This window comes from Homalodisca vitripennis, chromosome 7 (genome assembly GCF_021130785.1).
Source record: "Homalodisca vitripennis isolate AUS2020 chromosome 7, UT_GWSS_2.1, whole genome shotgun sequence".
Lineage (NCBI taxonomy): Eukaryota > Metazoa > Arthropoda > Insecta > Hemiptera > Cicadellidae > Homalodisca > Homalodisca vitripennis.
Genome location: NC_060213.1, coordinates 125,382,302 through 125,409,236, shown reverse-complemented (window position 1 = coordinate 125,409,236; position 26,935 = coordinate 125,382,302). Strand labels below are relative to the sequence as shown.

At 36.1% G+C, this 26,935-nt stretch overlaps 1 protein-coding gene across 3 annotated transcripts in view; it reads left to right on the top strand.

The window, feature by feature from the left end:
- Nucleotides 1-26,935, top strand: part of LOC124366264 — a 235,476-nt gene that overhangs the window by 59,777 nt on the left and 148,764 nt on the right. For all 3 annotated transcript variants that reach the window (XM_046822662.1, XM_046822663.1, XM_046822661.1), the window contains exon 2: nt 5,297-5,344. The gene's annotated coding sequence lies outside the window, so the exon portion shown is untranslated. The remainder of the gene's footprint in view (nt 1-5,296; nt 5,345-26,935) is intronic.

Sequence of the window (26,935 nt, the reverse complement as noted above, 5' to 3'; positions counted from 1 at the left end):
TTCAGTCGGAGTAAAGTAAAATAAACGTCGTACACGCGGCGTTGACAGCCCAGGAGCTACAAGATGCCCTTTGATAATCCAACAATACGGAGCGTTTAAACAAGAACGCCGAGTTCTCAATTGACCTTTCAGGACGACTCGTGTAGAGAATCCTCCTCTAGAGTGTCCTGAAGGCTTCGCTGCTAACAATGCGAGAAAAGCAAAGTTCCTGACAGTGGAATTCTTAGTTTATTTTGTTCTTGTGTAGGAAAGAAAACATTATTCATAGATTGTTACGAAATGGGTCAGTGGCTCTTGTTAGAAAAGTTACATTGTCAGGTACTCGTGTATTTTCAGAAAAAAAACACAGGGCGGATTTGTTTGAATTTTTTACATTTACTGGTGTACTGTTGTTGAATGTAATTAAAATATAAGTATTTAATTTCATCGGAGTGTCACTATAATTATAAGTCTTATTGGCTAAGATTTAGCAAAGCCCATCAGTCGTGGGGCTGGAAAGAATTTAATTAGTCTGTCTGTATGTTTACATGTAGTCTTTGTGCACGAAGCTTCATTGGCATACTAACTCATAGCCTACATTCCAACTCGTTCAGCATAATTTTATAGTGATTAGGTGAGTAGACTTTGTATAATTTTTTTTAAAGGAGAAGCCTATCTCCTTTTATGCCTTATTCTGCCCGTCCTCGAGGGTCACTGGCCTGTGCGAGGATCTTATCAAACAGAATAAGGGGGAGAGTCGATACAGTACAAGGTCGATGGTACTGATAAAAAGTGCAACGGTCACAGGCAGGATTTGAACCTGTGCTATCTCTAACTCAGACTCAAAGTACAACGTCTTAGACCACTCGGCCATCGGCACTCCCATCAATTAATTTATTGTTAATTAAACACTTAACATGAAAACCAATATAATTTTAAAATATGTGAATGTATCGTGTAGAAACATATGTAGAAAATGATTTTACATATATTAAATTTTTCATGGAACTTCATTTCTATAAGAATGAGTTCTCTGATAAGTCTTTTTTGTGTCAAATTTTTTTGTATAAATGCATGTATACCTCTCCGCAGGACAAAAATGAAATGAGCTACAGATTTGAAATTTTGCTTGGAATCCACGTGTTATGGCGTTCAATGAGACCTTGCTGTTACAATCACAATAGTTGTTTTGTGTTTTATAGATTGAAATATTTTATATTTAAATAAGAAGTGATCGTAATACTATGTACTAGACGAATGTGTTCGAACTTTGCACTATCCAGGATGACAGGTCCTTAAGATAGGATTATTAAAGATAAGTCACCAGATGAATTACAGTATAACGTGGATTCCGATCCTTTCAATTATGATTCTTATTGTACGAACAAATTGAAAAAATGGACTCTCTCACTCAATCTCTTAGTGCAGCGTCTGAAATGTGACGCGATCACAGACTTGACTCCTAGAATCTGGAGTCATGTTCGTCTGAAGGGATCTAAGGGGGGGGGGGTGAACTGGAGCTAAACTTAATATTCGCATAAGTTTCATTGTAAATTTTGATTAAATTTGATTGTGCTCGTTTATCTTAACTTTTCCAATGCAGAATACAATTTACCAGTTCTCTTATAGAAATTTTTGACTGAGAGTCTCAAAACTTCTGTTCATCTCACCAAAAAATTCGTAAATGGTAAACTAAAAAAAAAAAAAAAAAAAACAGAGTAAAAACTACCAGTAAGTATAACTTTAAAGATAAATATTATGTACCAAAGAGCATATGTCGGGTATTACAACTAAACGAACACCTTCCGGATGCCTAGGAACGTTATAATGGGGCTAAGGTTTTGTACCAGATGAAGAGCTTAAATTCCAGTCTTCGAAACGTCTATTTATGTAACACTATCACGTAACTTTGGCTCCGTCCGCAATTTCTATGCAACATTCCCTGTATTGTTTGTACAACTTCCACGATTTCAGTAACACTTGAGCTATTTTAGATAAATGCTAAGAAACTCCAAAGTCATAACATTCTTAGTGACAATTAGTGATGTAATTCATTAGGTAACCACTTTTCAGTGTTAGTGAATAAATTAAGTAAACTTGCAAATAATATTTATTTTAGGTTTTGCACTTCTAGTTAAAATTAATTTTATTTCCAACACAAAATTTGAGTTTGCTATTTTTCTCCGAGAAACAATATAAATTATATATATGTATATATATATATATATATAATTTATGTATATATATATATATATATATATATATATATATATATATATATATGTGTGTATTATATATTTATGTATATATTATGTTATGAACTCCACATTATAGGGTTATCTTTATGTTAGAATAATAAATCGGAAACTAAAACCCTTTTAAAATTCTTTTATTTCAGACACGTGTTTCGGTATAAACCATCTTCAGTGTGAACATTAACCTCTAACTCTGTATATATGTATGTATATATATATATATATATATATATATAAATCTTCAATTGTTCAAATTAAACAGTTTCTATGTTTCGGCTTAAGCCGTCTTCAGGAAATTAAAAATTAAAAATAAGGCTGTAGGAACAAAATAAACATAAAACATCAACACAGAAAACGAAAATTAAAAATGAATTATGTAGAATGGTAAACATATGATTTGATTTTATAAATTCACTTTGTTGACTAAGTCACCTTAAATTTCATCCATTTGGAAATTTTGATTTTGTGACCAGCTGATGGACTTCTTCCATAGTTCTAAGATTGTACTTAAATTTTCTGATATTTTTCTAATTGGTTTCACATAATATTTTTCTTCAAAATTTAAATTATGTTTTAGCCATGTGCCACTACAGGTTGCTCTGTCTTTGTATGTTTATATGCATACCTGTGCCCTGTCATCCTTGTTCTAAGAGAATTTATTGTTGAGCCAATATAATCTTTAGGGCATAACTTGCACTGAATTTGGTAAACAATATTTTTGATTCACATGATAAGTCTTCAAATAACTATACTGTATGATTTCTGTGTAGAACTACTTGTAAATGTTTTTGAAGTGTTGCAAAACTAAACACCTGGGTTTATTGCAAGGATGTGATCCAACTTTCACGTTTTCTTGGTCTTTGTGCTTAGGTAATTTTGGATGTACTAAAATATCTTTCAAATCTGGTGGTTTTCTAAATCTTATTTTTGGAATATATTTGAAAACGTTTTAGTTGAATCAGAGCTGTGCAATAATCTGTAAGCTACTCGAAGTATATTGTTAATTTTATAAAACCTTGGGTGGTATTTTGTTAAAAACTTTATATATATATATATATATATATATATATATATATATATATATATATATATACTAGCGGGCCCGGCGCGCTTTGCTGCGCATTTCAATAATTTTTTGCAAAAGTTGCCCGCGGCTTCGCACGCAATTTCCCGTTGAAAACAGTACACTATATTCACTTATTCTTTTTCTATCACATTCTAAACATTGCTGAGATAATTGATAGTCGTTCCATCGTGAGCCTCTTGGGCGTATTATGAAGGTATGTACCATATTCCTGCCTCTATCTAGCTGTTACCCAAGGCTTCGCACGCAAATCTTAAGAACCGAAGTCCTTATATTACTTAGTAAATTTTTTTTTTACTATAATAAATTTTAGATTAAATTAGTTATATCTCCGATGCCACGATTGAGCTTGCTTTGTTGTCTCGATCGAGAGAATATGTACACACGGAGTTTTGAGAACCATACTTCTGTAAAAAAAAAAAACAACTAAGGTTGATTTTATAACATTCTTTATATTTGTAGCCAACGTAAGATAGTAATTATGATATCTGCATTACTCTTCTGATCAAGCATGAGCATGGTTTATATTAAATAAATATTGCAGTTAAAGGTGAATTTTTACGTCAAATTTGAATTGTATTATCTGGATAGTAAAGTCTATGTTTAACAGTGATTGCAAAAACAGTTTAAACAAAATTTGTCGTTTCTCTTAAGCTTACTCTATGCTTTAAAACTATAAGTGTAATATATGTTTACAAAGAACAGCTGATTAAATATTTGAAAAGACGTTAACATATGTTTGCTGCAATGCATTTCTTATGGGTATTTCTGTAACCAGTGGGGCGGAATCCTGAATCGGGAAAGATATGGGCATAGCTTATAAACCTTCTCCGTGGAAAAATACATATACGTACAAATTTTCATCATGATCGGTCCAATAGTTCACGATTCCATAAAGGACAAACATACAAACATTCATTTTTATATATATAGATATATAATTTTGTAATAAGGTTGTATTCAAAACGGAACAGGTTTCTAATTGGTATGGATATAAATATTATTATTGAAAAAAATCTAGAAACTAAAATCAATATTAACAATAGTTGCACATGTAAATACTTATGCTATGGCAGTTCTCATCCATATGTAAAATACATGTTCTTGCTACCCAATATCATTGTTCGCAATTGCATACTATTTCCTCAGTCCAGTCTAGGAATTATATCAGTATTTATATACCTAATCAGTGAGAAATGGATGTGAAGTTCCCTCGACGATTTTCTGTGGTTAAAAATGCATTTAGTGCCTCGTGTGTTGCTTTGTGATTCCATTTGCTATAATGACGGCCTCATTGCGCTCACTTTTTTCCCTAAATTGTAGTCATGGAACAAATGATGTATTGAATAAAGCTAATCTCCAGTCCCTCCGTTTTTCTTCCTTCAGCCACTGTAAATATGCTGTCCCACAATGTCTAAGGAAACTAAATACTAAATTCAATACCTTATATGTACACTTATTCAATATAATTAATTAAATTAAAATCCAGAATACATTAATCGGTATGCGTTGTTGCCACGATATTAATATAAGAAGTGTTGTTATTTTTGTTATGGTTTCACTAAATAAATAACAATTAAGTAAACAAATTGAATTACACATATGATCGTACTGTCATAATATAATGTGTACACAGAACAGTTGATTACATTTAGCAGGCTCTTTCAATTTATATTACTCAACTTTAGAGGCCAAGATGAACTTTTGATGCCTTAGAGGCCAGTGGGGCGTAGTTCGGAGGGACTTTTGAAATAAGAATGGGCCATATTCATACGTGGGGCGCTAATAATGACCATGTAAAATTCCAATAAATTAATTGGGTTAATAGTTTGTGAGTGAAAGAAAAAAATCAAAGGAATCCAATTATAAAAAATAACATTTTACACTAGGATTATATTAGAATAATATAACTGGTGTTGATATCCAAGGGCTTGTTACGTTCGACTATTAAATGTATTAATTTGTAATTTCATTTCAGATTTGGTTGGAGTTTAACGGATCAACGTACTCGTACAAATTCTAAACGGTAAGTTTAAAATTGCATAATTTTGTTTTGGTATTCAGTAGGATTAGTCTACATCTGAAATATACATCTAGTTTGAGAATAATCGAATAAGATTTCGAAATTCCCAGTATTCGTCAACTAGCATTACAATTATATTTTAAAACTCATAAAATATAGTTTCAAAAAGTAATAAAGTATATATTTCGCATTTATTTATTTGTTGAAAATTTAAAGTCCATTATAATCGTTTGTTGCATAATACTAAATTATAACATTAAAAAATTTATATAATTTACTGTGCTTAAAACAAAATAATAACAATAAATTGTTAAAAGTCCAGAAAGTTTGTTAAACGATTAAGTTTATAAAATGTTCAAGATATTAATTTATAACAAAAAAAAAACGAATGTTTATCCATGGTAACAAATTATGAAAAAGAATCAAGCAAAACACAGTAATAACAATTAACCATAAATAAAAGTTCTAAAGCAAGGTATATATTCTATGACTATTAAAATTTATTTGAGAAAGAAAGAAACAGGGTTCGAAACGCTCAAACGCCTTTCAGGTGCTTGAACGTTCACTCTCTCTGACTATTTTGCCTGTCGATGACTGGCAATATTAAATTGAACTTTTTGGATGTAAAATAATAACATATTATGTAAGCAGTCTTTTGTATACAATCTTAACAATGGTCTTCTCTTTTTAGGTCTGATAGAAAAGTAACAAACGAAAATGTAACTTAAAAATCGAGTTCAATGTACTGTGCTTACACCAAAATAATAACAATAGATCACTAAAAATCCAGGAATATTTTTTATAACATGTTCAAGATATTAATTTCTAACAAAAAAACGAACGTTAATCCATTCTAACAATTCTTAACAAATTATGAAAAAGAATCAATCAAAACACAGTAATAACAATTAACTAGCAATAAAAGTTGTTCTAAGGCATTATATATATTTCTATGATTATGGAAATTGGTTTGAGAAAGAAAGAAGCAGCATTCGAAAAGCACAAACGCCTTTCTGTTACTTGAACGTTCACTATTTTGGACTATTCTGCCTGTTGATGACGATAAATATTGAATTGAACTTTTTGGATGTAAAATAATAACACATGGTGTAAGCAATCTTTTGTATACAATCTTAACAATGGTCTTCTCTCTCCAGGTCTGATAGAAATGTAACAAACAAAAATTCCACTTAACAATCGTGTTGATCATTTGTGTGTTGAATCATTTTTACGATTGCGCTCTACGTATTGTACATATCAATCTTTACAGCGAGTGTAAGTACGAGTTATCCGCACCCAACCCCACAGCGCTTACGTTTAGCCCAGACTCCCCCCTTCACAAAGCCGAAGCCTCTGGAGTGCGGAAAGAAGCCATACGCCACTATTCAATTGTCCATAAGGCCAAATCACCCGTTAAAGGCTCATTTTCGCATCTCAAATCATTTACAAACCGTTTTTGGCCAAGCGTAAGCGAAACTGTTAACTTAGTTGTCAAAAAACTCTTAAGAGCGTATATCTTTAATGTAGTAAGACCTCCGTTGCTTCTTTCTTGTCTTAGGGGAACATTCAAAGAAGAAATACGTGCAAACAAAGTCTAATGGTAGATCATAGTAGAGGGGCTAAGGAAACTAAGTTATCAATGTAGAACAATTAATTTTGACATCCAACAGAAATACCACGCTTATCAAGTACTATTAAGAACTCGAAAAATTCGTTTTAAACTCAAGTCGTTATCTACCCGACCGTCTGTGCGACTCTTAGACAAGTCCTGGGGACTTTAAACTTGGCCCAAGAAAGAACACTGTTGATTTTGGAGTCCAAGGATCAAAGGACAGCCCGTCCGTCCTAATTTCTGTCCGTCTGTGCGATAATTATTGACAGAACGGTACTAGAGGCTTAAATCTTGATCCATAGGTCTCCCTTCGTCTGTTGATTTTGGGACTAAAAGGTCTAAGGTTGCAAAGTTGCCATGCGTAGATGTTTATAGAACAGATATTCTGTGTCATGTCGGTTGCCGCACATAAAAGGATAATACGATTTCGGACATTTACATATGTTACGAAAACGATTATAGCACTACATTTCGAGGATTGAAATCTACCCTGTTCTTCGGTGTAAAAAGACCTTAAAATTAAAAAAAAAAAAAAAAATCTAGTAATGGACTGCCACTCAAAGGTAAAATAATTAAGTGATACCTGACAAACGAACCCAAGCATAGGAGCCATGAGCACATACACATCACACCCGAACTGACGTAGGTGAAGCAACGTCGAGGAACTCAATGTCGGCATTTCCTGTGATATCGCGGCGCGTCATCCGAAACAAAGAAAACAGGAAGGCGATGATCGGGACGTGGAGGAGGGCATCCGCCTGTATGTGTGAATGAATGGGGACGAAATATTACAATCGGTTCGTTAGAGTATCGTGATGTTCTGGATCCTTCGAAACACCGATATATCGGTTTATATTTAATTGGGATGACGGAGAACAACTACCTGAACAGTGTCTACGGTCTGATAACTTATAGCTTAACAAACTGTTTAGTGAAAGTTCTACTATCGCAGCCTCAACCGTATGGTTGGACACGGCTTTCATTGTTGTATCGGGTTAGATTAGGGTTAGTTCGTTCACGCTTAAATCAACTGCCTTATAACAAAAATATACGAGACAGTGTATGTGTTATTGGGGCGGTTATAATGGCATGACGGAGATGTGTACGTCGTTCACGTGGGACAGTTTTTTTTTGTTCTCTTAGAAGCTGACAAATTGCTCTTAGTCCTAACAGGATATTCTGGATGGGTATAGTTGGGAGGTAGGGGCCACCTCCTATCGAGATACATGATGACCCTTGAAAGAAGAGGAATCCAGCTCTGTACCAGCCTCTCCAGTCAAAGCAGGCAGGGGGTGGCACGCCCTTATGTCTAGTCTAGCAAAAGCCCTTAACACATAGGGATCCTTATCAACTCCAACAGTCATCTCCCGCAGTATACTAATTTTAACGACCTACAGTTGCAACCCAAATATCTCGACATATGCGGTTATTGAGGTGTCGCTATTGGACATCCATAAGTTGATCAGATTTAAGTGACATATCGGTTTTTGCTGTACCCAGTGTAGATTCAACTGGAAGGTATAAACCAGCCAGAAGTGAACCCTCTTGAGGTACGGTACGTGAGATAGTCGCACAAAACGTAAGAGGTTTGCATTAAACGCGACGAAACTGTTCGCGACCACTTTATATTATACTGATTGGATTAGTGAGAGTATAACAAAAATGTGCCTATTAACTTATAGTAGGAATGACACAATCTAGTAGAAATGTAGTAAAGGCAGGAAGGGGTGAAGCTAGTGACAGAATGAAAGGAGGCCTGATGAGCCATAATTTGAAAGCGCGAAGAATTCAGGGAGTACGTGTAAAGCTAAAGAGCTGTTCCTATTTCTGTGAATAGAGGTGGTAAGTGAAAGAATATGATTACTTGGTGGTAGAAAAACAAGAAACAAGATAGACGAAATGAAGAAACTTATTATTTGTCTTTCGGTCAGTTATAGAAGAGGTCTTTTATTAAAGAAAATAAAAATATTTAGGCAAGGTGACAAAAAGTGTGATTAAGCGAAGTTTATGTGTTGTCAGCTCGTATGGTTCATACGTTGATGAACTCTTAAACAATATCTCCTCGTTGGTATGACCACATTATGTGGCATTTGTTTCTTTAAGAGTGTAGTGATTTTAAGCGTCTCGTTTTGGAAAGTTATGTCAAAATTTTTTGTAAACCATGCTTAAGAAAAGTGACAAGCAGTGTATCCTTCATACTCAGCTAGTAAGTGGAGTGTGTGTGTGTGTTAAGTGGTTTGTACGCTGCTAAAGCGGTTCTAGTAGTAGAGTATAGTCTGCTACGCTGATTGGCTGTGTATACTGTTCACGGTGACAGCTGCAATCTGCTGTCTGACAGCTACAATCTCTGCAATCTGCAAGCTGTGACTGAAGAGACGAAACAACGGCAAACCAGCTTCACTAGGCAAGGGAGCCATAGCATACTGTGCCTTTGCAGCCATAATGATAGCGGGTGGCATTGCCTTTATCTGGGACAATCCGATTTAAATTTAAGGAGGAAGGCCTCAACTCAGATTATGGAGAAACCTCAACTATAGTAGGAATCACGAAAGAATACAGTTGGCGGCGACCAACAGAATAGACAGGCCCGCGCGACATTGCCACAAAACACGTCACGAAAAATATAATAAAAGTGTTTTTAGTCTGGCCTTCCTAAAATGCAGGTCAGTGTTATTACAATGACAATGACTATAAATATTGATATCCTATTAAGATAAGATAGTCTAATAAAGTCATTTTCATCAAGATCATTACATCATTCTTCTTTTTTAAGGAAAATATTAAAACTACTCGAAGTATAAAAGTAGTAATTTTTTAGATTGGGTATGGTTCAGGAGATATCCATCGACAACGCAGAATGGGAAGTAGACCGAACGATGAGCCTTTCAAAGGAAGCACGTGCATACCTCTAGTTGGCTGATCGTTATCGAAGCGTGTCAGTCGAGGAGCTGTAATAATACCGTTTCCCTCTATCCGAGTGTTATCTAGTGACCTATAACATGACATTGACATTTTGCATGTAACTTCATTTCTATGTAATCAAAACCTAGATCGATGATGGTGCATGTCACCTCATGGGATTTTGCTGAGCGTAAGTGAACATTTTTACATTGGTCTTATGGGTAACTATGGTGGCAATGAGAAAACCATAGAATGATAAAGTTTTAAACAAATCGAGTACAGTCATAAGAAATTTCAATATAGTAATACAAATAGGCAGTGGAATGAGAAGTAGACTTGACATTTTGCATGAAACCTCAGACAAGCTTGTTACGCTACAATTGGTGTGCCAGCGTACCTGCAAATATACGTACATACCGCAGATGGCGTATATACAGTACATACAGTACCACAACCCACTCTCTCAAAGGCACTCCGTTTTAACAATAGTACTAAAATACGTTTAAGAGCTTCAAGAACTTCATTATTTGGAGACGTTATAATGACGATTGTGAGAAATAAAGTATTTGTACCTGGAGAGACGTTTTTGCGAAACTCTGTAACGACATATTTAACTCGAGAATTAACGTTTAACAATATTTCGAGCAAACAAGAGAAAAGGAAACAATTCAACAGTACAAATCTGACGGTAAAAGTTGGAATAACTTCCTTGGAAAAACACAAAGCCGTGAGAGAAAAACCGGCGAGCGGGGGAGTGGTGGAGTGGCGATGAGGGGTGGTGTTTGAAGAGCGCTGACTTGGAGTGAACTTGCTTTACAAACATTTTCAGTTTGGGTAATTTGACAAACTCAGTTACAGCGAACATTGCGTAGCTTTGTTTGACCGAGAGAGTCGCTCAGGAGCGGGTTGTCACCGGTTGTATCTAAGCATCTGTCGTGACGACAGGAACAGCGTTGAACATTAGAAGGTTATTCATTGTTGTACCCTAACAAGTTTTAATTGTCCCCTTAATATTCCGCATTTTTTCAGATATGAACTGCAGACTATCATTGTTGAGTACTGTGTGTAGCTCACGAGTGAAGTAGCGGGAGGAAACTGCCCTCCGTCATTAACTACGGACTACCACAGATCATTGTTGAATAATGTGTGGAGCTCACGAGTGAAGTAGCGGGAGGAATGCGCTTTACGTCATTAACTACGGACTACCGCAGATCATTGTTGAGTACTGTGTGGAGCTCACGAGTGAAGTAGCGGGAGGAAACTGCCCTCCGTCATTAACTACGGACTACCGCAGATCATTGTTGAGTACTGTGTGGAGCTCACGAGTGAAGTAGCGGGAGGAAACTGCCCTCCGTCATTAACTACGGACTACCGCAGATCATTGTTGAGTACTGTGTAGAGCTCACGAGTGAAGTAGCGGGAGGAAACTGCCCTCCGTCATTAACTACGGACAACCGCAGATCATTGTTGAGTACTGTGTGGAGCTCACGAGTGAAGTAGCGGGAGGAAACTGCCCTCCGTCATTAACTACGGACTACCACAGATCATTGTTGAGTAATGTGTGGAGCTCACAAGTGAAGTAGCGGGAGGAATGCGCTTTCCGTCATTAACTAAGGACTACCGCAGATCATTGTTGAGTACTGTGTAAAGCTCACGAGTGAAGTAGCGGGAGGAAACTGCCCTCCGTCATTAACTACGGACTACCGCAGATCATTGTTGAGTACTGTGTGGAGCTCACGAGTGAAGTAGCGGGAGGAAACTGCCCTCCGTCATTAACTACGGACTACCGCAGATCATTGTTGAGTACTGTGTGGAGCTCACGAGTGAAGTAGCGGGAGGAAACTGCCCTCCGTCATTAACTACGGACTACCGCAGATCATTGTTGAGTACTGTGTGTAGCTCACGAGTGAAGTAGCGGGAGGAAACTGCCCTCCGTCATTAACTACGGACTACCGCAGATCATTGTTGAGTACTGTGTGTAGCTCACGAGTGAAGTAGCGGGAGGAAACTGCGCCTCCGTCATTAACTACGGACTACCGCAGATCATTGTTGAGTACTGCGTGTAGCTCACGAGTGAAGTAGCGGGAGGAAACTGCCCTCCGTCATTAACTACGGACTACCACAGATCATTGTTGAGTACTGTGTGTAGCTCACGAGTGAAGTAGCGGGAGGAAACTGCCCTCCGTCATTAACTACGGACTACCACAGATCATTGTTGAGTACTGTGTGTAGCTCACGAGTGAAGTAGCGGGAGGAAACTGCCCTCCGTCATTAACTACGGACTACCACAGATCATTGTTGAGTACTGTGTGTAGCTCACGAGTGAAGTAGCGGGAGGAAACTGCCCTCCGTCATTAACTACGGACTACCGCAGATCATTGTTGAGTACTGTGTGTAGCTCACGAGTGAAGTAGCGGGAGGAAACTGCCCTCCGTCATTAACTACGGACTACCACAGATCATTGTTGAGTACTGTGTGTAGCTCACGAGTGAAGTAGCGGGAGGAAACTGCCCTCCGTCATTAACTACGGACTACCACAGATCATTGTTGAGTACTGTGTGTAGCTCACGAGTGAAGTAGCGGGAGGAAACTGCCCTCCGTCATTAACTACGGACTACCACAGATCATTGTTGAGTACTGTGTGTAGCTCACGAGTGAAGTAGCGGGAGGAAACTGCCCTCCGTCATTAACTACGGACTACCACAGATCATTGTTGAGTACTGTGTGTAGCTCACGAGTGAAGTAGCGGGAGGAAACTGCCCTCCGTCATTAACTACGGACTACCACAGATCATTGTTGAGTACTGTGTGTAGCTCACGAGTGAAGTAGCGGGAGGAAACTGCCCTCCGTCATTAACTACGGACTACCACAGATCATTGTTGAGTACTGTGTGTAGCTCACGAGTGAAGTAGCGGGAGGAAACTGCCCTCCGTCATTAACTACGGACTACCGCAGATCATTGTTGAGTACTGTGTGTAGCTCACGAGTGAAGTAGCGGGAGGAAACTGCCCTCCGTCATTAACTACGGACTACCGCAGATCATTGTTGAGTACTGTGTGTAGCTCACGAGTGAAGTAGCGGGAGGAAACTGCCCTCCGTCATTAACTACGGACTACCACAGATCATTGTTGAGTACTGTGTGTAGCTCACGAGTGAAGTAGCGGGAGGAAACTGCCCTCCGTCATTAACTACGGACTACCACAGATCATTGTTGAGTAATGTGTGTAGCTCACGAGTGAAGTAGCGGGAGGAAACTGCCCTTTCCGTCATTAACTACGGACTACCGCAGATCATTGTTGAGTACTGTGTGTAGCTCACGAGTGAAGTAGCGGGAGGAAACTGCCCTCCGTCATTAACTACGGACTACCGCAGACCATTGTTGAGTACTGTGTGTAGCTCAAGAGTGAAGTAGCGGGAGGAAACTGCCCTCCGTCATTAACTACGGTCTACCGCAGATCATTGTTGAGTACTGTGTGTAGCTCACGAGTGAAGTAGCGGGAGGAAACTGCCCTCCGTCATTAACTACGGACTACCACAGATCATTGTTGAGTAATGTGTGGAGCTCACGAGTGAAGTAGCGGGAGGAATGAGCTTTCCGTCATTAACTACGGACTACCGCAGATCATTGTTGAGTACTGTGTGGAGCTCACGAGTGAAGTAGCGGGAGGATTGCGCTCTACTCCTGTCTGGGCTCCTTGCCAATCACTTTTCATTTATTTCTAAAAAAACATTGCGCATGCTAGACTATGAATATTACGTTTTTTAATAAAATAAGATTAAGTATTTAATTTGTTATTACACTAATTTATTATAATTTGATTATCTGTATTCATAAATTGGAAATATTTTATTTTTGCATATTACTAACTATATTTTCGTTTTATTTTTGTGGCTTGGACTCTTTTAATTTTTTAATATTAGATATTGTTACTTTTGTAGTTATTAATTTGTTTAATGCGTTTATATTATATGCATTATAAATTTTGATAACACAAAAACAAAAGAGTCAGGCGCCTTGTAAATATCACCATAAATTAGTAAATTTATTTAAATAACAGCTTTGAATTCATTTGTTATATTTCATCGCAGTCTCTTACGTATTGCTATATATATGTAGCAACTCTTAACTCTTTATCATAGAGAACTCAACAAACAACGTACCATGCATATAGAAATTGAAGAAATTAAACCAAAAAACAGAATTTGATTAACGGTTTATATTGATTTAAAACTAAGATTATTTTTTAGACTAATATATACAATATTTCATGGTAATTAGTTTAGATGGATTTGAACTGAGATCTAAATACCTCGACAGGATCCGTGTTCATTTAAATTAATATTTGATGGAATATGTCTTAAGTTTGTTCACACCAAATCAAGTGCCATACAAAGCCACATTATCATTCCCACCTAAGTGATGCGAAGCCAAAATCAAAATATTCAGCTGATATGTTTTTGACACTGACAAAATCGTCTTTTAGAAGAGAAGGAGTAGTGGAGTCAGAATCACGTTGCCTCGTCTCTGAATGAGAGGTTCTTAATTAGTTGGATCTCCACATCGGATGTTTTCATAACTGGGGTTTCCCGGGATTTTAGTTAGGAGGAAATAACGACTACCAGAGCTACTGGGGCTGCACGGACTAGTTGCCTGTATCACAAGTGTGAGAATGAACTTGAAAAGTTCCCGGTGGCTCGTTAAGTCCTTTTGGTTTTATATGGGTTATAATTCAATTTCCATTTTTTTTAAAGAAGTATTCATGGCAAAAAGAATGAAAGGTTTTAGGGAAATTCTTGTTGTATACTATGACACACAAAAGCAACAAAAACAAAAAAGATTTAAAATACATTTTAGAAGGAAAAATTATGCATATAGCGAATTCGAAGAGCATCGGTAGATTAATCTGAATAAATTGCACATAATATGCTATTTTGAAACCTGCTTGAAATACTTTCTAGAGTCTATAATGGGTACACATTTCACACTTGCATGTTAAATTTTTACTTCTCAGATAACCACAATAACGTATTTTTGAACTGGAATACTCTACAAACCAGTTTTGATAAGTTTATCAGAAAGTTTCATTCTTTAACGTTAAAATAAAAACTGTATTTATACGTCGAGTATTAACTTTCGACCAATCGATTCAAATAATTTAATTTTGGCTGAAACATCGGCATTGAAAGCTAATTGACTAGCGCGTTGCTGTTTGCGTGAAAGCCCAATAGGTTCAATTGCGTTTTAAACAAACAATTAAGAGACCTTTAGAATAACAATGTAGTATTCATGACGTTCTGTGGCTGTTTCAGATCAACTGAAATTAACAGTAAAAATGTCTCTTTATATTAATTTTTTTATTGTTGTTAGTCAAAGACTGGAATTAAAAGTAGTACGATTTGAGCTTTGGTTCTATTCTAAAAACGGAGAGCTAATTAGTATTTCGGTGAGTTCAATCGAGCAGTTTTATCGATCTAAGAAGAAAATTGATCGCCAGCATACTAATGTTGGTAGAGGTTAAGTAGTGGGAGTGTATCAAAATAATTAAAAATAAAAATGTTTCTTGAAATTATACTCTTGTTTGACCCTTCAAACCAACCATTAAATACGTATATCGTCAGCCAACGAGATAACTTGGCTAAAAACACAAATTTCAGCACAAATAGCCAGCCTCTATTTAATTTATTAACGCTGTTTTACTTTTATTTTTACTTGGTTTCTGACGGTTTAAGTGTGTCATGCTAAAAAATATGAGCTGAGAAAAATGTTATTTGATATTTAAAATACCCAAAAAATATTCTTTAACTACTCTCCCATTTGCCCACATATAATTGAATTTTCTGACACATATTTTTTTAAATAACCAAACTATCATATTATGGGAAGACCAAATAGGCTACCTATCAAATGACTTTACACTTATTAAATTCCTATAAACGGCAATAGCCTGATTTAATTGTAATAAAAATTGAATCACAAGGAATACGTACCCTGCCGGGACTCGAACCCAGACGCATGCTAAAATAGAGTAAATAAAAAAGCATAAAAAATAATTTAATTTACTTTTTATACTCCAAATAAGTCTTAGTCGTGGAATGGTTTAACATTTCATATACGAACTAATGGTTTTGTGAGGCAAGTGCAATATGATCAAAATGTTTTCATTTCTTTCCTTGATTATACGTCTTAGCATGACAATGAAAAATAACTTAAAGATTTTTATAATGGAGGAGCCAAAGTTGTAATAAACTAGGACGAAGAGTGACCTATACGCCATTTTCAAATTTTTAGGATCTTTCTATCAAGAGTTAATAATATAAAAATGTCTTTTATTCTCTATTTAGTTAAGAGTTAATTTCGGAGAAAATATTTAAAATGTTTTATTTATTGTTTGCCTAACGGGTGACAGGGAACACGCATTTGTGCAGTTAAAAGATTAAATCAACTTCATCAGAACTGTACTGACTATTTTTTGCTAAAAGTAATTTTTAGTGGACATATCTCTACCGACTAGGTTGTGTGTTTTCAAAGCGAATTTATCTCGGTTCTTTGACTAATCTAAGCTTTAAACCGAAGTGCAGAAGAGAGTATACTGATAAATCAACTCAGCCTTCAAGCTGACAGTAATTCAATTTACTGTAACACTCTGTGATATTATGAACTGGCTCTTGTCTGGTATGAATCGCTGCTGGCCTAATAGTTACACAGCCTTTATAAACAGAGCATAGTACCGTAGCCCTTTGTATCAACGCAAAGTTTCCAGAAAAAAAAATCCCAGTAAAACACATCCCCTCAACCCAATTTCACCAACGATCATGCAAGATGATAACAAAAAAATATTGATCACGACCACATAAATAATTCCTAATTAATTAGCTTAAGGCGAGACATTAATTAATAAATAAGCACTGCTTCACCAGAAAGGCTAAGCTCGTGCAATTAACATTACTACTATTGGATTTAATCATCAAAAGCAAAAAGAGGAACTGAACTTCTTTTATCATTTACTTTACAATACGTTACAATTAATACTTAAAAGTAGTTCTAGGCTTATTGCCGATTTATTATTGTAATGAAACTAAGAAAACCTTTTTACAAACTAAGGCTTTAATCAACAAAATTCAACTAGATAACCTTAAATATTCAATCACAATGTATAAACAATTACTTAATATCTTCTTTAAAAATAACAGATGATCTAGTTATCTTTACATGGAGTAAATTATATAACGTTCTCCCCCACTGAATTTAGGAGGTAGTCATTGAAACGTTCAAGGATCCTTCTTATTCTTGATCCTCTTCGAGGAGAAACTATTTTATTTTCTTGATTGAACTATTCAGATTCAACTTCAGTGTCTTTTGAAGAATCTTCCTTATTTCCTTGTGATTCATCTTCATGTTCATCCTCCACCTCCTGTTCTTCCGACCAATTGGATAAGTCTGTCACCATTAGACTTTTATCACCTCGGGGAGCTAAGTGTTTTAGTGAAAAAGTAGATTCTCTTCCATTGGGGTAACGAATTAGTGCGTATTGTGGATTTGCTTCTACTAATTCAACTTCATCAACTAATGGTTCGTATTTGCTGCTTCTTACATTACGCCTAGTTAGTACTGGACCAGGTTGCAGTAACCATGCTGGTAGTGAAGTACCTTTAGTTGATCGGCGTGGATGTATGAACATTCTCTCGTGTGGAGTGCAGTTTGTTGCTGTGCATAGTAAAGAGCGTATCGAATGTAGAGACTCTGGAAGTACAGACTCCCAGTATCGTTGGTCCAGTCCTTTGGATTTTAGTGACAGTGTAACGGTTTTCCATATAATTCCATTATACCTCTCAATTTGTCCATTTCCTGCAGGATTGTATGGACTGGTTAAACTTGTAGCAATCCCCTTTTGATGGAGATATGTCCTTATTTCATCAGACAAAAATGATTTGCCTCTATCAGAATGGATGTAATTTGGTATCCCATAAACAGAGAACAAGTTTTCCAAACATTCTATCACAGTACTCGAAGTCATCTCTTTGCAGGGGTAAGAGAATGGGAAGCGAGAGTACTCGTCAACAATATTTAACATATAACGATTTCTACTTGACGATGGTAGTGGTCCTTTAAAATCAATATTGAGTCTTTCAAAAGGTGAAGTGACCTTTATCAATGTGTTGGTTTGTTTGTAGAATCTAGGTTTGACCTCTGAACAAATAGGACAAGATAAAGTCATTGATTTGATCTCATTCAAAGAATATGGCAAATTCTTGCTGCGTACCCAGTGATAGAAACGCGTTATTCCTGGATGACAAAGAGCCTGGTGCATTTCAAAAAGTTTGTTGTCAGTCGTAGAGGCATTACAGATCCGAGAGAGTGCGTCTGCAGAAACGTTTTCTTTACCAGGTCGATATTGAATGTCGTACGAGAAAGAAGAAAGCTCTAGTCGCCAGCGCATGATTTTGTCGTTTTTAATTCTGCTAGAATGTTTTTGGTCAAAAATAAATGACAAAGCTTTTTGATCAGTTAAGAGAATAAATTGTCTCCCTAACAAAAAATGTCTCCATTTCTTAATAGATTCTACGATGGCCTGTGCTTCTCTTTCTACTGTTGAGTGTTGTTTTTCACTTCCAGACAAAGTCCTAGAAAAGAAGGCAACAGGACGTCCATTTTGGCTCAGTGTAGCAGCTATTGCAACTCCTGAAGCATCAGTTTCGACTATCAATTGATTTTCCGGTTCAACAGTCACAAGAAATGATCTTTCTATATCCTTCTTAATGTTTTGAAAATCACTAGCGGCAATGGAGGTTGGTTCAATAGAAAAATTCTTACAGCTTACTAAACTTCTAATCTTGTCAGAAAACCTTGGTATCCATTTGGAGTAGTATGATAACAATCCAAGTGTTCGTTTAAGAGAAGCAGCATCATGAGGCAGAGGCATGTCCAAAAGTGGTTGTAATCTCTCTGGGTCGGGGCGTATAGTTCTATTTCTGATTTGATAACCAAGGATAGATATAGTATCTTGAGCAAATTTACATTTCTTCAGGTTCAATGTTAGATTGTATTTCTTAGCCACAGCCATAAACTTTTGTAAATTTTTATCATGATCTTGTTTACCCATTCCTCCTATTGTAACATCATCAATATATGCGAAAGTACCTTCGAGTCCTTCTTCTGAAATAATCTTATTTATAGTCCTTTGGAAAGCGGACACGCCGTTGGTTACTCCAAAAGGAATGCGTTTGAACTGATACAACTGCCCATTAGCTTCAAAAGCGGTAAGTTGTTTTTCATGCTCTGGAATTGGTATCTGATGATAAGCACTAAACAAATCCAATGAACTGAAAGTATCAAATTTAGCAATTTTTAACACAAGTGATTCGATATCTGGCAAAGGATAAGCATCCAATAATGTAAATTTATTTACTGTCTGAGAATAGTCTATTACAAGTCGTTTCTTGTGGTTTTCATTTTTGGTAATGAGCACTTGAGCTCGCCATGGAGAAACACTTTCCTCGATAACACCATCTTTCAGAAGAGACTGTATTTCACATTGTATAAATTTTTCATCTTCCCCAAAAAACCGCCTTGTTTTAGTCACAACAGGTCGACAATCTTTAGTCATGTGCTGAAATAATGATGGTGGTTCCACATTAGCACAGGCAACGTTACAAACGGAGAAAGATGATCTTGGTCCCCCAAAGTCTACAGTAACATTTGTATGTAGTTTCATGATATCATGTCCTATCAGTACATCAGTACATAACCTTTCAATTACAAGCATTTTGATTTGTTTGTAAGCATTGTCTTGTACATACAGATCTACCCTAACATACCCTTTAATTGGTGAAACGAGTGACGTAGATGCCATCGACACCTGTTTGACTTCTGGAAATGTTTTAAGGTTGTTAGCCTTTACAAAACTACTAGCAATAAAACTATCAAAACTTCCAGTATCAACTAAAAACTTAGCAGAAATTCCGTTTACATTTCCGGATACAATTGCTTTAGATAATACTTTGGGTGTTACTGCTGAAGTTATTACGGGACATGTTGTTAAAGAGGCTGAATTTATCTTACCTTTTTTAAGATTCTTAGATAAACAAACTCTGAGAAAATGACCAGTTTTCGAGCAACCTTTACAAATAGCATCTTTTGCAGGGCAGTCATCTCTTGAAATATGTCTTGCTCTTCCACAAAAATAACATTTCTGTCGGAGTCCGTGTGCTGATACAGCAGCAGCAGTAGAATTGTCTTCCTGAGTTTTTAGTTTGTCTGAAGGAATCTTTAAATTACTACTCGTATCAACGTTGTGACAATATGATTGAGGTACACCTGAAGTCATAGAATAAGCGTCCGCATGTTTCTGAGCTGACTCTAAGGAACGAGCTATTTCTTCAACTTTTTCCAAGGTTAAAACGTTATGTTCCAGAATACGTTGTCTGATTCGAGAAGAATTTAAACCACTAATAAAGGCATCTCTGATAGACTCATCACTATAGGTTTTAGCATCGACATTTACGACATCACACTCCTTACTAAGAGATTTAAGCGTTTGCAAATAGTGATTTATTGATTCTCCTTCTTGTTGTTTATGATTAGCAAGCAAGTGTCTAGCAAAAAGTACATTTTTCTTAGGTATGAATAATGTTTCTAAAGTTTGTATAGCATTGTTGTAATCTTTACACTCACTGATAATTTCATAGTTTTCATAGGTTAGAAAGTTCACTAGTACTCCAAGTTTCTTATCTTCTTTAACTTCAGCATTTTCTATGAATGTATTGAACGTTTGAAACCAATGTTTCCATTGTTTAGAAGCATTTGTTGTTTCAGGGCTGCATGCAAATTTCTCAGGTTTCAGTAGTTTTTCCATTACAGAGTATTGAAGTTAGTATAGCAAAATTGTTGATTAAATTGTAATGAAACTAAGAAAACCTTTTTACAAACTAAGGCTTTAATCAACAAAATTCAACTAGATAACCTTAAATATTCAATCAGAATGTATAAACAATTACTTAATATCTTCTTTAAAAATAACAGATGATCTAGTTATGTTTACATGGAATAAATTATATAACAATTATAGGTAAAACTAATAGAATTTTGAGTTTAGCTTCAATTCACCCTCCTTTTATTGCAGCGACTTTGTCTCAGACAATTATGTACTTGATGAGACAATGAGACAACCACTTTATTTATAGATGTATCTGATTTCGAAATGATGTAAATGTTTCGTTTTTAGCTTCTTCATCGATGGCTTTCTTTGGATCTCTTCAGACGAACATAACTCTAGATTCCAAGAGTCAAGCCTGAGACAGTGCCAGATACCAGACGCTGCAATGAAAGGAAGGTGAACTGGAGCTAAATTAAATTGAACCAACCCTTCTTACCATAGCTAAGTTATGTGTAGAAAACGCGGTTGGTCAACTGTGCTTAGAGATCGTGTCTATCACATCGTAGTGCAACTCAATTGTGTACCTGATGAGACAATGAGACTACCACTTCACCTATTCATAGGTGTCTCTGATATCGAAACCATGTAAATGTTTCGTTTCGAGCTTTTTCGTCCTCGACTTTCTTTGGATCTCTTCAGACGAACATGACTTCAGATTCCAGGAGTCAAGTCTGAGACAGTGTCAGATACCAGACGCTGCAATGAAAGGAAGGTGAACTGGAGCTTAACTCAAAATTCAATTGAATCGATCCTTTCTACCACAGCTACGTTATGTGTAAAATTAATATTTACGGATATAGGTCGTGGAATGTTGGGTTCATGGCTGAGACAAGGCAATGTGTCTAACGGAAATGGCCACACTTATACCGGAAGTCACGTAACAAAGACGTGTTCATGACAATTGCAAGCGTACTATAAAATATTGTATTTATTTCCTAAGGTACCCCTTCACATAAATTTGTTAAAATGTTTTTCATTAATAAAATATTTAAGGCCACTAAAATTTTATTTATTGAGTTATGATCAATACAATGCTGGACAATGGATCTTGTTTGTTTTCTTATGTCAGTACTAAAACGATTGTCCAGTTTGGCCCACAAAGAAGATAGACGATTAAAAAAATTATATATACATGTTATGTTTTCTTCATATTAGAAGCCAAACATAACTACATAAATGTGGAAAATAAAATGGAAATTTTAGATAAGAAAGGGAAGGAGAAAAAATTAAACATAAAAACCTGTCTAAACTACAATAAAGATCTTCATAAAATTTTAAATAGCAATATGAAAAATAAGACAAATTTTTGAGAAAAAACTTAAAATATTAAATACAGAATACTAATCAAAATTACAACTGTGTCATAAATTTAACATATGTTTAAATTGTCCACATGTATATATTTAGTTGTTTATTATTTCTTTAAAGGTGGATTTATACACTGATGAAGGTGGAATTCCGTGAAACACGTGTATAGCAATAAAATAATAAAAAAGTGTTTTAGTTGACTATTCATTATATTACTATACTATATAGACATGATTCATAGAATTTATACATAATACGTATGCATCATAGTAGAATATTTGAAAGAAGAATATATTTGTTTCTGTATTGCAAACTGATCGGATTGTTCTTAATTGTTTTCAAACACTGTAGTCGAGTGAATGCAGATATACTTTCTCTTCTCATGTTACATTGTTACAATGGTGCACACTTTTGTATCTTAATTTTTGTATCTACATGATTAGTTTGAAAACAGTTAGCGAAAGCTATACACTTCATTAAGCTCCATTCCCTATTATAATTCTCTGGACTCGAAATAACTGCTAATATTTTGTGAAACAATGGATTGTAAGCAGTAATTTGAATAAGTACAAGGATGACATGGATGGTATGTATGGTTTGAACAGATGGAGTAGTATGTTTTTGTTAGAGCTAACAGCTTAGTGCTAATTATTTCTTTGTTTCTAGAGTTAATTTTAACTATTGAGTAATATTATTGCAAATTGCTCAGCAAAAGATTTAGTTGTGTAATAATGCCTTGAAATATAATACCTTTGTTTTAGTCTACAAAAATAAAATTTTCAATTTGATTAAAATAAAAGTCTGCTAAGAATCCGAATAAAGAAACGATTGGTAAACGTTTATTATTGAAAAAAACTTAACAGTCTAAGGTGACACACAAGTTCATCGAAGGCTCCGGCAATCGTATTGTTGGGTGGTAATGTTTAATCTGGTTGTCTATATCGATTTGTTTTTATTCATTCATGTTTTGCATGATAACAATGTGTTGTCTTGGAATTGATTTATTTTTTATTATGGGCTTGATCCAAAGCGGAGCGAATGTTTTGTGAATCAATCACTACTGAATGTCTTGATTGATTCACAAATCAGTTATTTATATATCAAAACGCGTCAGTGGATACCAATCCAGACTTTATTAAAATGTATGGCATAACCCGTACTGATATAATCTGCATTTGGGACAACAGAAACTAATTTTAACTAAACACAAAACAGATTGGCCGGGTCTGTTCAATTGCTATGTAATAGGGCAGGTAGCTGAAAAGGGTTGACCCTCCAGTTTCGACTCTCCCCCGAGAATAATCATGTGCCCCAGAGATTCCGTTGATTAAGTTTGGTCGGATAATCGATTTACCTAAGTGCTATTTACAATTAATACGTTAATCACCCAAGAGAGAGTTGTGATTAATTAGTATGCTAATCACATGTTGTAAATAATTCGTGTTCGGTATTTCCCATTAATACATGTCCATTTAAACTGAAGCAACAAGTAAATGACACTTTTAGGTTTCATAATGACGCAATTATAAGTTTAAAATTGTTTTAAGTGCTCATGTACAGTTAAAATTAAAATGTTACACGATGTGGCTGAAGTTCTTTTACTCCTGAAGTTCGACAATGGCCACATGCAGTACCCCGAACTTCTTGCTGAGGTCTTCTTCTTCCGGCCATCACCAGATCCCCTGGACTTCTAAGTCGCAGGCATTATTCCACCACTTTTGAGTCCAATAGTCCTTTGGCAAGACCTTGGACAGGTAAAAGTAAAATGTTACCCCTGTCTGCTGACAAATGATGATCTGCTGCGTCGCTTTGTTTCTCTAGTTGTTGTCCGAACTGGCTTCAAACATATGGAAGTTCCTTTGCAACTTTTATCCTGTGAACTAAATCTTCCATTACTTGCCTTGCATCACGATGTGGCTGAAGTGTTTTGCTCCTGAAGATCGTCAATGGTTTCCAGCAGTGCCCCGAACTTCTTGCTGAGATCTTCTCCAGAGTCCCAGCCATCACCAGATCCCGCGAACTCCTAGTCGCAGGTATCATTCCATCACTTTCGACTCCAATAGTCCTTTAGTAAGATCTTGTAAGAGTAAAAGTAAAATGTTACCCCCTTCCCAAATGATAATCTGCAGCGTCGCTTTGTTTTTCTAGTTGGTATCCGGCTACAATTATATGGAAGTTCCTGTGCAAGTCTTATCCTGTGAACTAAATCTTCACTCACTTGTCTTGAGTCGCGACGTGGTTGAAGTTATTTTGCTCCTAAAGATCGTCAATGGCCTCCTGCAGTGCCCCGAACTTGTTGCTGAGGTCTTCTTCAGAGTTCCAGCCATCATCAGATCCCCTTGAGCTTCTGAGTCGCAAGGATCATTCCACCATTTTTGACGCCAATAGTCCTTTAGTAAAATCTTGTACAGGTATTTTACTTTACCTGTACAAGATCTTACTTAGCCCCTTCCCAAATAATAATCGGCAGCGTCGCTTTGTATATACTAGATGTACCTGTGCAACTTTTATTTTGTGAACTAAATCTTCCATCACCTTCCTTGAGTCGTGACATCGCCAAGTGGCTGAAGTTGTTTTGCTCCTGAAGATCGTCAATAGCTATCTGCAATGCCCCGAACTTGTTGCTGAGGTCTTCTTTCGGCCATCACCAGATCCCCTGAACTTCTGAGTCACAGACATCATTCCACCACTTTTGATTCTAATAGTCCTTTGGCAAGATCTTGTACAGGTAAAAATAACATTTTATCCCCTCCCCAAATGATAATCTGCAGCGTCGCTTTGTTTGTCTGGTTGGTGACCGGACTGATTGCTATATGGAGTTTCATGTGGAACTTTTATCTTGTGAACTAAATCTTCCTTCACTTGTCTTGCTTCGCGACGTGGCTGAAGTTCTTTTGCTCCTGAAGATCGTCAATTTGGCTCCTGTCCGAACTTCTTGCTGAGGTCTTCTTCAGAGTTCCAGCCATCATTAGATACCCTGAACTTCTGAATCGCAGGCATAATTTCACCACCTTTGACTCCAATAGTCCTTCGGCAAGATTTATTCGACTGGGAAATTGTGTAGCATCAGAGTGTGTCCTCTACTGCAACAGTGTCCCGCTAGTCCTAAAACGTGCTCTTGACATTCTAGCTGCTTAAGAACGTCAGGTCTTGTTACCCTAAACAAAACGTTCTTTTTTTAAATTTTTAACATGTTATTATTGTACATTATTTATATATTATCTAATTTTGTTATAGTTTAGTCTCTTTGTTAGTTGTTAAATTAAAGTAATATTTATTCAAAAATTGTTTACATAATATTATTGTTTTTGTTAATATTTATTATTTAGTTAACTTATTGTATTTTGAACGAGTTTCTAACTTGTACGTTCACGTTTACTTGCCTGTTGCATTTAATCAAAGGTTTTCTGCATCAATATTATCGCATGTCGTTTGTTACTTTTCACACTGTTATTACTCTCTAAAATCTACTTAAACTGTTGTTGACATTATATTAATTTAGTTCTTGGTACTCAGTACAATTAGCATACACCATCAGCTTAGGATTAATTAATGCTCACCACCTTGATTGTATTGTCTCTGTAAATAATTGGCTTTTGTCCTTGGAATGAAAATAAATAAATAAATAAAAACAAGGAATTTAATCCGGTTATGCTAAAACTGTAGTCGAAAAATCCTCTATAGTATTAAACGAATTTCTTAACTTTTGTCCAGCAGTTTTTGGTATACAAAACTATTATTTCATCTACATATTTGAAATAATAGAACAATAGAACAATAGAACAATAGAAAGCTCCTACACTCTAGTTGTGCCTTTTTTGATTTGAAATGTATACGGTCATCAGCTGACTTTGTTATTTGGTGAACATGTATTGTATTTGGTTCTGTGAAATTTGTTATAAACTTGCTTTTTTTCTCGTGAAATAGTTCACAAACTGATAATAAGAACTGTTATTAATTGATTTCGTTTATTTTGATAATAGTTTTGATGTAGTTTATTGTTCGTAATGTAATGTTTTTTGTTCTTCTTGTTACATAATCTTGTCTAGTTTATGTTTATGTTTTGATTGTTTACGTTTTTGTAGATTCTTATGATGCAAACAGGTCCCACTTGTGAAAATGCTTTCACTGATGATAGTGCTCATGTTCTACATGATCACGGTTATAATCAGACAGCAGTAATATCTACAGGTATTCCAAACTCCCGAAACTCTGAGGACAAAGAAAGTAATGACGGCATCCACTGGCAAACAGTGACTGGTTCATTCAAAAGACCTAGGAAATTGGTTTCGAACGGTCCCGACATATCGAAGAAATTGTGTTCAAACCCAAGTAGCTTCTCATTAATTACAAATAATCGTTTCGATGCTATTGGAGGGTCAAATGCGATGGATGAGAGCACCACATCGACGCCGCCGTCTCATGTTGGCGAGGATAAACCACCTCCGATCTTCGTACCCAACGTTGTAAACGTTAAGAGAACCATGACACATGGGCATGTTTGAAATCCAGTGATACCCCACCCACCTGCGCTCTATGTGAGGGGAACCACCCGGCGAACTACAAAGGTTGTTCTGTGTACCGCGAACTTAAACAAAAATCGTTTCCCCCGATCAGACCCAAAGTACCTGAGAGTAAAACTCATGATCAATCACCTCGGGGAGCCCAAGAAATGGTAAGACCTCCCAGTCCATCCACTGTTCGAATCCTGCCGGGACGATCATATGCACAGGTGGCATCCAACTCGGTGTCTGAAGATAACAGTACTCAAAACGCTTTAAGTAAAACACTTAACGACTTTTTCAGCACATTTGAAAAAATAATGATACAACAGGCTGA